The 15,125-nt window shown below is 33.1% G+C and overlaps 1 pseudogene; it reads right to left on the reverse strand.

Annotated features, from left to right (window-relative positions):
• Nucleotides 1–1,043: 1,043 nt before the first annotated feature.
• Nucleotides 1,044–2,036, reverse strand: LOC114076887 (annotated as a pseudogene).
• Nucleotides 2,037–15,125: the final 13,089 nt, after the last annotated feature.

A 15,125-nucleotide genomic window follows, 5' to 3' on the forward strand; every position in this document is an offset into this window, starting at 1 on the left:
CGTCGCCAAGTTCAGAGAGTCGATTTCAGTACCAAAATTTCAGAAGTCTAAGTATTCTGGAACGAGGCACCTGTGACGGTCCGTCGTGCCCACGACGGTCCGTCGTGCCCACGACAGTTCGTCCTGCAGGTCCGTCGCCATGTTCAGAGAGTCGATTTCAGTACCCAAATTTCAGAAGTCTAAGTCTTTTGGAAAGAGACCCCCTCGACGGCCCGTCGTGTCCATGACGGTCTGTCGTGGGTTCCGTCGACTCACACAGTTTTTCCAGAAATAAAATCTGCAGCTCAAAACGACTAAACAGGTCGTTACAGTTTAGTAAGAAGAGAAGGAATTCTATAAAAAGACACAAACAAAATCTTAAACAAGGTAAAGATTTAACAGACAGTGAACAAAAAATAGAGGACCAGGCTGCAAGAAAATCCCCTGCAGATTTTCCTCTCCAATTTTCTCTGCCTTGTCTGTAGTTTAACATAGCCACAACCTCCTCGTAGTGAAAGAAATAAACTTTCTTTATGATGATGTGTAATGCATAGACTATTTCTTCTAATGCAACCGACCAAACGACTTGAGAGTCGATTAAACAAGTAACCATTAAGGATCTATCAAACATAATAAATCTACCCAAAAGATCTTCTATTAATGGTCAAGCTCTAGATGGTTTCTCTACCCTAAAAAGGTAAAGGTTTGAAAACCATTAAACTCTATACAAATAACAATATTATTATGATTGTCTAGCATGTAGACATTTTAATCACATGCTGCACCACATTAATACTAACAGCCACAGCCACCTAGCTAACAGACACCAATATTAATAAAATAGCAATAGCTTCATAAAGGCGCATACAGACCATTGGCATTTGCCATAAAACATAATGTGTTAGGCACAGTCTCCTCAAATGCACAATACTAAAAGAACAGTTATTCAACTAACGATTCGAGTGCTTAAACCAAAAACAAAAATATTCGTAACAGTTATAAATTGGTTGACTAAACTTAGACAAGTAAAAATAAGTTTTGAATTTCATAACCAAGAACACCAACTACACTAGAAGAAAAACAATATTGACACTGTTAACAGAGAATTTGAAATACAAAAAACAATATTGAAGAACCGAATCTTGAGCTGACCCCGAAGAATATGGAAGATTTGTGCCTCGTACAGCTTGTGCGCTACTTGCATCAATAGGTGAAGCAAGGTTAGATCCAACACACCCTGGTATATCTTGAAAATTCAATACAGGCTTTTTTTCCAGCAATTGAGTGAATATATGTCGCATTTCTTCTCTCAATTCTTCCTTAACAGAAGTGATTTCGTTGGCATACTTTTGTTTTAGATTGTTAATTTCCTCATCTTTCTTCAAGGAACTTGTTGTCACTTATCTACCATAGCACCTAACTCGAATAGGCTGCTTCTTTACAAATAATGCCCTAAATGCATCATCAGCTGTTTCCCCAGAATTTTGGCGATTTTGAAGTTCAGCCTATTGAATAAAATTGGCATCCATAGTGAATTATATGTACTATTTCATTTCCAATCCTATGATAGCGATCATGCATTAAAACATTACGAAAACTTTTCATAAAAAATAATTAAACAATGTCGACAAATAATTGATATCTCCTCGAACTTGCACAAGAAGAAGAAGAAGAAGGCATACATGATTAAAATTTAATGTAGTCAAACTCCCCACAATATAAATGTTAAGTCTTAATAAAGTTCACGAATAATCCTCTTTGAATAAATTACTATTGCAACTTGGGTATCAGCCTGGATTTCCTTTCCCGTCTTGGTACGAGTTGCAACAAACATTTCAGGCTTTGATGGTTCTTCGTTGTTGTCTTTGGCTGCACGCTACAGATATATCAAAAGAAATTTGAAAAAGTCAGTAAGTTCTTATAAAGTACAAAAAAATGAAAATCAAATTTTGTATGAAATGTCAGCTAAGTATTACCAATGCCACGCGTACTCTAGCAAAATTAATAGGTCCCATTCGATGCCTCCACTTTTGTTTTTTCCTTTTTTGAGAATTCATCTCGCATATAGCTTGTTGTTAAAAACAAAGAGATAATTGAATTGATATGTATAAAAAGAATAGATATGATGCAAATTTAGTCGATGAGTGGAAATGCACCATTTTAACCTTACTTAAACAGTTGGGTGTTTCCAATACTCGATCAACTGGTGGAATTGATTATGTGGAATGCCATCAGGACATTTTGCTAGCATATCCTCAAGGGTACTGTTTTTATCAAAAAAAATCATTTTAATTTTTTGCTTGTGTCGCCTCCAAGCATCACGAAGACCAATCATCACCCACTTCTTTCCTTCTACTGGAAGTAGAAATTTGGACTATGCAAAATAAAATATATTTAGTTTCAGTAAGTAAAAAAAGTAATAAAATATGAATTCTCAAGAGTGGTTGTTTTTACATTGATGTATTCCCACATGCGCTTTTTAGTATCCTTTGGCACCACATGCAAACTAGTGTACATCAAGCTGATTAATCTAGGATTCCTTGCAATAGTTCCTATAAAGTTGCGTAATTGTGACACTATCTTATTAGTTGGTCCCACCGCTTGTCCTTTATCAAATGTCACCTCCTTTGTTTCTTCCAAATTTCTTGCATGAATATCCTTACGTGTTGTATGTCCTCGAACTCTTTTTGGCTTCGACAATTCTAGATTGATGTAACAGACATGAAATAAGATAATTCTTTTAAAATGAGTTCTAAATCTTCAAGGTTTAAAACATACCTTTTGTACTACAATCAATGTCAATTTCCTCTTCGACATCACATTTATCTTTACTTTATTCTTCTTGTTCCATACAATCATCCAATCCTTTGTTATGTTCATTAATAATAGGAGTATGCATAAATTCGACATCACTTGCTATGTTGTTGTCACATTTTGATTCATCATCTTTGTGTATCCCTTGATCTTTTAGAAACTGATCAAGAGTACTAGCTGGTATGACCGGCTTCCTCTTTACCTGTTTGCAATTCGGTAGATCAAGAATATCATGTCGTGCCTCTCCATTACCTAGTGTTGTTCCAGTCACATATGCTGAAGCAGTAACATCTTTCTTGAATGACGTACGGAACCTAGAGTTATTCATAGGATGTTTAGTTCCATTATCTTGAATGGACTCTTTAAATTGAAATAACCACTGTTTAGTTTGTCCTTTCCCTGCAATCATACGTGAGGTTCTAAGATCTTCCCTTGAAGACCATTGAATGACTGATTTGTGCCCAAGCAATTTACTCTTTCCTTATTGTGGAATGAAATCCTCAGCATTCTTTCTTTTATGTGGTATTGGTGCCTTTTCCGTCTTTAGAACGTTCCTCTTCATTCCATCTCAAAGAATCTTCCGTCTTTGAGCGCATAAATAGCCTTTTGAGTCTACGAATTAATAGAAAGTGTTTCAAAGTCTTTGCTGAAACTGGATGTTGTTCTTTTGAAGGCTCAAGCTCACTATCAACATTAGGAGATTGAATATATCCTGAAGCTCCACAAGTATTACAAAATTCGTCATCCTTATGATCATTCCTGAACAACATGCAATCATTTGGACATGCATCAATTTTCTCATAATCCAGACCAAGATTCTTAACCATAGACTTGGTTTAATTGTAAGACTGAGGAATGTTCGACTCGGGCATCGCCTCTTTTAATAACTCTAGAAGAAAAGTGAATGATTCATTGCTCCATCCATCTAAACACTCAACAAATATAAGCAAAGTGTGAATGATAATTTAATGAAACCTATACAACTAGAATATAATTCTTGGTTTGCCTCTTCAAGTAAGCTATAGAATTTCTTGGCATCTTCATTTGGACCATCATAAATTTCTCCAGCCTGTGCAACATCTCTAGATTGATCATTCAACAACCCATCAATATCATCACGCGAGTAATCCATATCATCATCAACATTCAACTTGATATCTCATTCCCCGTGATTGATCCATCTAGTATAGCCTTTAATGAATCCATGTCATATTAGATGATCATACACTACATTTCTTCGGTTCCAAAGAATATTACAACATTTCGCACATGGACACTAAATTTTCTTTCTATGAGGATCTCCATAAGACTAAGCAAAATCTAGAAATGATTCAATTCCATCAATATACTCTTTGCTATACCTTGCTAAATTCATCCTATCCTTGGATGGGATATGTGAACTCCTAGAAGAAGATTTCAATATTTAGTCTTTCAGCAATAATCATTACTAGTTAACAAATATGTTTTAAAAGTCACGAGTAATCTATCAGAATCATGTGTTATGAGATGATAAAATTTTCTTACATAGCCATGAGGCTATCGCTATGTCAAATCAAACCTTGAATCATCCACAAATGTTTTTCAATGTTGATGATACTATAAAGGAAAAAATAATTACAATTAATAGGATATACATAATTAAGAAAGAAAATAAATAATTAGAATTCAAATGATTAAAAGTTAATGTTTTGTAATTGAATTTGGAGCTTTAGTGCTTTTAGAGTTTTATGAGCTTTTAGAGTTAAAGCTTTTTAATCACATTCTTGTGCACACCAAATCTGAGAAGTATCAAATATCTAATACCATGTTTAAACATTCAAGCAAACATTCTTAAGATCCAATAATAGATATTCGATCATCGACTTATGAATGTCTCTTTGTATTAGTAATACAATAATTTTTCTATTTGTTGTCTTAGTAATAAAACAGTTTCCAAATTTCACTGTATTAAAGATACAACATGTTTTTATATTTCTAAACTGTTGTATCAGTGATACATGAAGAAAGATCTTTTTTATCATTTGTGGTGAATGTTCTGTAAGTGTATTATATTTTATAAATGTTATCATGTTATTAAGATTTCGGCATGAATGAATGTAAACTAAAGAACTACAATACGCCCAACCCAATCAATAAAAACATTATGCATCATTGTCCAAGGATATTCAAAAGGACAAGCATAAGAGTAAAAAGAAATAACTTTAAGTGAAATAATGAAAGCATCAGAATGACGATATGAAACCTCCATTAGCGGTCTAGATTTACTCAAGAATTTATTTATTCCCCATATGTATCCATAGGGGGGTGGTTACTCTGTTAGATTCTTTACAGAATACTCACTCAGTTTGTTAAATCGGGTTGCATTCCCTGATGCTACTTTTACTTAAGTTTTCACTTTGATTTATGAAGGATTTTTAAGCGTGTTTATATTTTATGTACGTCCTATATGTTCTGTTTGCCTTTATAGTTCTCTTACAAATTCATTAACTTTATTTCTGAAACTTAAAGGATGTGGATTTATCTTCTTATGTTTTAAACCGTGCAACCAAGTAAGCACGTCAAAACACCAAAACAGAAAAGTATTTTGAATCTAATTCAATACAAAAATGATACTTGAATCTAATTCAATACCAAAAACTATATCATGAGAAACTCAAGATAATCTAAATAAACAATCATTCAGAGCATTTTTGAAATTCAACAAATATTTCATCATGTGTTTCTTCAACATTGTTTTATCATTACACCTGGTAGTATCCATAGTGTTTAGAAAGAACATGGTTAAAACCACTGGTAAAGCCAACATTCTTGTGAAGCAATGATTCCTTATCAGTCCTACTTTATCAAGGATTAAGTCCACTAAATACCACATCAATTGAAACAATGTATTTGCACAACCATAGAACAAGAAGTCAATAAAGGTGACCAGAAAAAATCAACAGAGAGACATGATCTTCAAATATTGCATGCTTATCTATTTGAAAACAACTTTTTACACAAACTTGACCATATTTCTTAAGCTACAAATGTAGTTACTGGTGAACTTTACAAGTTTAGATAAAAATAAAAACTGGATATTTTCTTGAATCATGTAAAACAGCCAAAGCATTTAGACCTGCACTTTTTTAGTCATCTAAAACTGCATAGACCAAGGCATTCCAGTCAGCTTGTATTGTCTGTTAGCTGGTTTATATAAATTGATAAAATTATCAGCCAGGTGCAAGGTAGTCCACGTTGATCGTCAAACGTTTTTTTTTTTTGGATTCTTTGTTTGCAAAAAAATGCAGAGAGGGGTACGGACCATACGATCATGTGTTACATGAGAGACTGTTTAGTATTGATAAGCAAAGCAAATTCCAAGTGGTAACTATATATAGTAATACCGAAGTTATACTGCTAGTTCTCATGTTTTACGTTACAACTTTTTATAACTTCATATCTATGGATAAGAAATGAATGGGTCATAACTTATTAATGTTAGTCAAAAGAGAACCCACGTGACAAGGGGGAACAATCTTCCATGGATTTTCCTTCTCCGATCACAAGGCGAGCTGTATTAACTCTAATCTCAACACCCAATACTATTAACCCCTTGCTCTCACCAACCCAAACTTTCGTCTGCACTCTCCCTGCCACCCTAATCATACTTGAAATTACATCATTTTTTATCCCTTTTAAATTATTTGTCATTTTTCAAGTTTACAACAAAATTTTTTATTTCTCATGCCTCATTTTATATGAGCTATTTTTTTCAGTCAATGTAAAAATTAAACAATACATTGTAAAGAAGTGAGGAGGTTCTCTATGATTAGGAATGAAAAAAAGAGATCAACATTGTTTCCTAATGTCTATTCTTATATGTTAAAACTGCTTTTTTATTTAGTTTTATCACTAAGATGAATAGACTATAGTCTAAAAGATAAGGTCACAAGTTTCAAACTTGGAAGCATACAAATTACAACATGTTTATTCTTCAAAAATTACAAAAGAATAAATATATTTTAAGATCTTTAGTAGGCTTATTCGTGTTCATTACTAACTGGAATATCAACAGTTTGACATCGACTAAAGGGATAGGCATCCGATCAACTGAAGTCACAGAGAAAAAGTGTTGGTGGATACCACCATAGGTCACCCCCTGAAGCTCAAAAAATAGCCCACTTTATGGAGCATGATAGAACCATTTNTTCCCCCCCCCCCCAAAGCTAAAAAAATAGCCAACTTTGTGGAGCATGACAGAACCATTGAAGTAGATAGGAAGGAGAAACATAAAGTCAGTGAGGAAAAGGTTAATAATGAAGTTGTTAACTTCATCAAGAGGACAGACGTAGAAACAGAATTTAGCATCATCCAAAAACAGTCTTATAGCACTTGACCATAGGCTATCTTTACAGTTCTATTTACTTCTATTCTATATGCAAGAACTTTACATGTAATGAAATTAGAAAGTTAAAAGCTATTTCTCATTCGTTGCATCTAGCTTATCAAATAGGACAGACTTTAGAATCATACAAAACTTTCTCTCCATTTTATTTGCACTGACTTATCCTAATTTTTCTAAAACTTCCCTCACTTTCAACAATATCAAAAACTCAACAAGTTGTCCATACTACCAAAAAAAAATCTTCTACTTCTATTCTGTTATTGATAGTAATAGTTAGCAGAAAAGAAAGAAAGCATAATCCTCAAGTTGAAAGTAGAATGTTACAAAAATTTGAGCTCCCAAAATTCTACTAATTTGACCTTGGAAACATGTCTGGAAAACTATGCAACCCGTAAGAGTTTCTTGTTTCACCTAGACAGCCTTGAAGGAAGCATGTCTAACACAAGACAACCTCAGGGAAAAAAGGTGTAATCCTCATCAACAGATGTGTCATGTGCAAGCAAACGAATGAGAGTGTTAATCACCTTTTTTTGCATTGCCCTGCAACAATTAGCTTATGGTATTATTTATACTCTATGCTTGGTCTACAATGGGTAATGCCCTACAACATCAAGGATGCTTATGCCAGCTGGATATTGTTGAAAGTTGACAAATCCATAAGAAAGATCTGGAGAATGATCCCGGCAGCCATTTTTTGGAGCATATGGAAAGAGAGAAACAACAGATGCTTTAATGGAATATCAACCTCTTTATGCACTCTTAAAGCCCAATGTCTAGTTAGTGTATTTAGCAGGCACTTTTATGCCAGTGTAAACAGTGTGGATAACCTTTCGGATTTTGTTAGTTCCCTATCTCTAGTACAGTAGAGTAGCAGGGTTCCCTATTGACTGTTTCACATGTTTTTGCCAAGCTAGCTCCATAGTTTCTGTTAGGAGCAGCTTCTTTGCACAAGGTGCTTTTGTAATTTCGCATCTTCTTGATGATTTCTAATATCATTTAATTACTTTATCAAAAAAAAGTTGAAAGTAGAAAAAGAACCAAAACAATTAAAGACGTAGAAACAATTGCTTTACTGAGGAATTAAGTTGTATACATTAACAATTAAAGCATGTTATGCTATCATTGTAGTTTTACCAGTTATAGAAGGTAATAAAATGTGCACCAATCCAACTTATCATACGCAGTTACTTGTTATTGTAAAAAATAAGAAATTATGTACTGTCCAGCCGCAAAAGTTAAGCCTATTAATATTTTTTTTCTGATAGATCCATTTATAGGTTGAGATTTCCTATTTGTCATAACTGTAATGTCCAGCTCTTGTAAAACACTCTTACAAGTTGCTGCTCCCTTTCTTCCCCTTCTAGACTTGAAAAATATATCCTATATCATCTATCTCTAAGTCATATGATTCATTTTCTATATAGTGCAACTCAAAATACAAAGAAAGTTTAGCAAATTCATATTACGAGGTGATCCCAAAACTACTAAGAAATATTCAAATAAAGTTTCTGATGTACACTTGAAAATGCACTAGAGAAACAACAAAATGACTTCTAACACTTCAAGGCATGTAGTCGAAAAAAGAAAATTTTTACAAGCAAATAGCTACAAGACATAATCAATGTGGTTAATAAAGGAACAAACCAAGCTTAAGGTGAGCACAACTATGAACTCTAGGAAGACTAAAAAAACAGTGACATTAAAACAGACATTAAAAACATTTCAAATTCATGTGGAGTAACTACATACACTTGACGAAATCTATATTAGGGACAAAATATCGTAGGTATCGCCAGCTTCAACAATTTAGTTCTTCGAAGAAAGACGACTTAGCAACAACTCAGTTCTTCATATAAAGGCGACTTAGCTTCAGCTTCTACATTCAACATTAAAGAGCAAAAAACTAGTGAGTCAAAGATAATCTGCCCATTTATACGTAATACAACTATAAACTAAACTACCAAAATCAAAAAAATTCGTATCAACACCACAAGAGCATAAAAACCCTAACATCAATTTTGACTGACACACAAGCATATCAAAATCTTAAAGCTATAATTTAGACATTTGAAAGTAAAATCTCTTACCTGATAAAGTCTATTCCAACAACCTAAAGCTTTAAGATATGAGGCATGTTGATTTGTGAAGCATTTTCTTTCGATTTTCAAAAGGAAATCTTATGGAACAGCAGTTTACCCAGAAATCTTTGAAGAAAATTGTCTTCTTCAGCTCTCCAATATTGACCAACAAAGCTGAGAGAAAAATCGTCTTCTTCAGTTCATGTTCAGAGAAATCGCAGTGCTCTTTTATTTTTCAGCCAAAAATGGTGTTCTTCAGTTGAAGTTTAACAGAAATGTGACGAAAATCATAGTACAAACTGATTTCTTCCGTTCTTCGATCCTTCTTCAGTTCAGGCGAATGGTGTTGTTCAGATGAAAATGGAAGCTTCAGCTGATGTTTTAGGAAATGTTGCCTTTTTTTATTTCTTTAAAGTTTTATTCTTTTTAATTTTTCTTTAATATTTTATTTTTTTGACCAAATAAAAATTTTAATGTTTAAATGTTGGAGGGAATATAAAATATTGCTAAAAACACTAAGGCCACATTTTTAATGTGTTGTATTTACAATTATAAAAATAACACACTTTAAAAGTGTGGCCATTCATGTAAATAGTTGTTGCCAACTATAACAACACTTATAAAGTGTAGGTTATCCCATTAAAGAGTACACTTTAGATGTCTTGCTAAAATCAATGTAGCTAAAAGTCAAAATCTTTGGCTACACTTTAAAAGTGGTCCCAAAAGAATTTTAGGCAACACTTTATAAGCGTTGTCCAGATATAGTGTTGCCGTAGATCTAAAATGGTGTACTGTTTCCTCAAAGGGTTCCATCAAATTGACTTCAGAAGTTGGGTTTTCAAGTGGGTCTTTTCCAATCTCAAAAATTATCTCGTTAATTGATTTACTTATGATTTATTATGAATATTATGAATAGATAACATGTATTTTAAATTAATTATGTTAATTCTTTATGGATTGGTCTATTTTGTAGAAGATGACCTATTTCCCTTAAACTTAGGTTATGATCTTGATATAAAATTCTGTAATGTTGGTTCAATTGAATTTGTTATCGGTTGAATTACTACTAGATGATGATATTGTATCGATTATGAATATATTAGGGTGAATTACAGTCCTATCATGCTATTTCTTGAGTAATTGATCTATATTATGACTTTCACCTAAGTCTCTTATCTTAAACATTGAACTAGAGATCGATTGTGATGTAGTGATTCAATTAACCTTGTTATCATGTTGGTTATTATTGTGTGATGATATTACACCCTTATTGGGTTGATTTAAGTTTTGATGGTAATACCTTGATGATGGATTATGAAGAAGGATTGGTAAGTCTTGTGATCCCTACTCTTTACTTCAATTATGGTTAATTGTGGTTAGGTGATAATGTGGTACTGAAGTATGTCTGATGTTAAGATTGATAGGGTAGGTATGATGTTAAATTGAAATATCTTGAATATGGTTTGTGAGGTGTTGTCTAAGATTTAAATATTATAAGGATGGTCATAACTTACCAATGTGTCTTATCATGATGTGAATATGTTAAAGTGCTTAGCTCACTTATATGGATTGTATGAAAGGACAATACTCATGCAATTATTATTGAGCTATGATGATGATGTTTATATAATGGATAGAACCTTTGACCTACATTAAGCTATGATTATTAATAAAGGTACTAAAGAAATTTCAAAAAGGGAGTCTAACTTAGCCCTGAGTGAACTAGAGTGAGAAGTGTCCTTTCCCACATGGGGAAGGTAGGATCACTAATGTACTCTTGAGATTTGAGACTCCGAAATAAGGAGGGTCCCAACTATATCTCCTACTTCTTGATCAATGTTGCCCCCCATAGGAATACTAGCTAGTGGATCCACGAAGTTGCTATATTTATGTTTTGGTACTACCTTGGTAAGTAGTATGCCTTGTTTTGGTGTAGTATTCCATGACACCGGATTCCACATTAGCTCATGTGGTCTATGACGGTTAAGGAAAGTTGTTCCCAAAAGGTAAAATAAACTAAAGGAATGAACTCTAACTAAGATGACCTAAGGGGTTTAGCTTAGTCTAGACACGGGTATGGGACTCTACCTATATATTGCACTAGTTAGCCTTAAGGGAAGCATTAGGAGGATGTTCTTGTGTATGTATATGCTTATAAATGTAAATGATATGTAAATGATGATCTTACATGTATATTACACTATATGATGTTTATTTACTATAATGACCATGTACTTGGTCTCTATTGCTAAAGTATGATATTATGTACTCTTAATTTTATATTATGTGAAGTTGGACATTGGTTATGGTTCTTGCTAGGTTTACTTGATTAGGTAAGGTTATAGGGATTTGCTTAGTCATTCCACAAGTGTATTAAAAAGGGTGATGAGTAATGGTCCTGCCTTAATTATGTTGAAATATACTCTTATTCATGCTTGTGCTAGTATAACTTTAATATAGAGTTACTTTGACTATGTGTTCAATAATGTGATGTGCATGCTGCCTTGACTAGACTCTGTTTTGTTTGTCTTGTTATGTACATGCCTATGATTTAATGAATATGTTTTATTTATTTGTATGGTCTTCTTGAATGTGCATAAGGCTTTTCAGAGTAAATTTCAGGCCTTTATGAATTGTCCCGTTTCTTATCATGATTTCATGATATATTTGCATAAGGTTTCATACTTAGTACGAGTGGTGTACTTACCCCATTTTCTTTCTTTACCCCAACATTTTAAGTTTCAGTTATGGAAGGGCTTTTGTGACGACTTTGAAGAAAGATTTGAAACTCTCATTCATCCAAGTTGGGTTGCTCCTCACATTACGAGGGCAATGCCAATATCAACATTATGAAGTAGTTTTAGTTTTTTAGACTATTATGTTCTTTACTTTTCATTGAATTTTAAACATTGTATGACCTATAATGATGTAGGCTAAGAGGGTAGTCTTTGTCCTCAAAGAGGACGACGACGCCGGTTACGTCAAGGGGGTGCTCCCAGGATGTGACATTTGTAAAAACTCTATGAATAAAATATACTATTGCAATATTTAAACTTTTAACCTAAGTTAATCAAACTTAGAGAAAAAGAAGATAATATTTCACAATTTCCTTTTAAGAACAAGTAGGAGGTTTTCTTCAGTTCCATCCCCAAAATTTAAGTATTTCTCCATAGATTTCATCACTAGTATGTGGGATTGAACTAGTACGTTCCATTCATCCACTAGGTCCTTAGAACTCAGTTAGATTCTTGATCCTTGATATCTTGATTAGATCTAGAGTTTCTAAAACCTTGAAGAATTATTATGATATAGCTGTTATAATGTTCCTAATAAGATTATCATGTTTTTTCATGATATTGTTGATTAGTTATTTGCATGATATTTAGAACCATACTATTGTAGATTCTCTTAGTTTATCAATAACAATTGCTAGGTCAGTTGAACAATTAAGCATGCCTCAGATTTTGAATGTTCATTGTCAGTACTTAAATGTTGCATTCTCATTTCCAATAATTTAGTTATATTGTGTCATACACATTCCAATTTGGAGTAGGCTTAGCATTGAGTTAGATTAGGGTTCAGCGTATCCTCATAGTCTCAAAACTACGTTCCCTTGTAGGAGTGTAAATCCCCTCATTGGGCATCAAATTTAGCGATCATACGAGTAATGCCTTTATACTCTGCGATGGAAATGTATATTAGGTCCTCTCAATGGCGAGCATACATCGGACTCCACGTTTAGCTCATTTTATTTGATGTCGGTTAATAGTAGCTCCCACAATTAGACTCTAGTGCATTTGACTAGGTTTTCAATATTTTAGTATTCAGTATAAGCATTTGAATAATCAGTACTTCCTCATTAAATTCAGATCAGTTCATTCAATGTATTTCTGTATTTACATTATGTTCAGATGAGTCATTTCTCAGTTATCCTTTTTCAACTTACATATATTTTTCAGTTATATTCTTATCTTGCATTCTCCGTACATTCCAAGTACTGATGCATACTCAGAGCTACAACCTTTTATGATGCATGTTCAGGTACTCAACATTCAGATCACGCATATATTTGGTTCCCGATCCATACTCAGCAGCATTAGGGGTGAGTCCTCACACTTTGAGGACAATAGACACGTTTTCCATTTCAGTGTTTTATTTCTGTTTCAGTTTTTCCTGGGACATGTCCAAACAAATCAAGTTAGTTAGAGACTTTCTTAGATATAGTTTTATATTTAGCTTTAGCATTTGAGTGATTGTTTAGTATCACTTAACATTTAGAAGTTTATTATATGTTCAGATTTGTATGGGTATTTCCCATCTATCAGTTATCTCATAATTTAAGTTGTTGCACAGTATCCTGTGTTTAGTATTTATAGTATGCTTATGATATGCAAGCTCAGCGTTAGCTTGGGGTAACTCGTGATCCTAGATCCCACGTTTATGAAAAGGGGATAGCCGCAACGAGTGTAACTTTTCCATCAATACACACAAAGATTCATGAATAAAATTGGTAAATCTTAATATTTCTTGTTTTTACCAAGACAAAATGTCTTATGAAATTATTTTTAGAAAGAACTAAATAGAGATCATTAATTTAGTGATAGATACTACTAAAAGTATTGAATTATCTATGGGATTTGTCAGTTATCCTAACTAATCCATCACTACAAACCTCCTTGCTAATTCATGAATTTTTTTTTTTTTTGCGCTAATCCATAGCTAAAAAAATTAGCATGAAATTTTATTGTTCAGCAATGAAATTTCATCCATCTTAATTACTTATTTTCTAGTAGGTTAATATACTCTTAGACCAATATCTCATCAAGGATGAACGACAACATTAAGATCAATATATACTCGAAAAAAACAAAGATGTGGTTAATTTCATAAATTTTCATATAATTATGACTTTCCCACTAAGATCATATAACTATGGAAATTTCGTGAAAAAGTAATCAGAAAATGCCTACCTAATTAACTTACACAAAGTAATGTAGCCCAAAAATCCAACTTTAATTTTTTACTCTACATAAACAATCTAACTTCTTTTGTTTACTCATTTTTGCTTGTCTACTTGAGACTGTGTTTTCATTATATCATAAAATTGAGCTTAGAGACTTTAATCTAATCCAATATTTCCAATATAACCATTCTTAAGCTACGTAAATGTTTAAATACTAATCCTAAACTTTAGGCTCTACACCCTGCATGTTCTTTTTATCATGAATTTACGTTAATTTTATCTTACTTGAATCATCATAAATTCTAACTTATGTGAAAGAGAGAGACAAGACTTACTAGGAATTGGATCAGTAGGCTCAGGGGTACGCTCCTTATCCGCTGGAAGAGAATCCGCTATTTGACAAAAATATTGATCTAGTCATGTAACCAAGTAAAAAAAAACGATTCTCTTGAAGCATGAATTATTATGACAATGAATCCTCCTTTTATTTTTTACGAGACTAGAGAGAATATTCTCTTGCACTAGGGACTAGAAAGTCATCTCTCTCTCCTTCACTTAAAACACAACCTATGATGATTCAAGTCCGACAAAGAATAACTAAACTTATTGATAAAAATACCATGTAGGGTGTAGAGCCTTAAGTCTAGGATTAGTATTTACACATTGATGTACCTTGAGAAAGATTATATTAATATAAGATTGAATTATATTCCTGATGTAGGTTAGGGTCCTCAGCATTCAGATCACACATAGATCAATACCCAATCCATATTGAACAACATTAGTGGTGAGTCCTCATAGATTGCGGACAATGGACATGTTTATTTCTTTTTTTAGTTGTGATTAGGACATGTCCCAACAACTCGATTTAGTTAGAGACTTTTTTAAACATAGGTTTAGATTTAGC

Source organism: Solanum pennellii, chromosome 4 (genome assembly GCF_001406875.1).
Source record: "Solanum pennellii chromosome 4, SPENNV200".
Taxonomy (NCBI): domain Eukaryota; kingdom Viridiplantae; phylum Streptophyta; class Magnoliopsida; order Solanales; family Solanaceae; genus Solanum; species Solanum pennellii.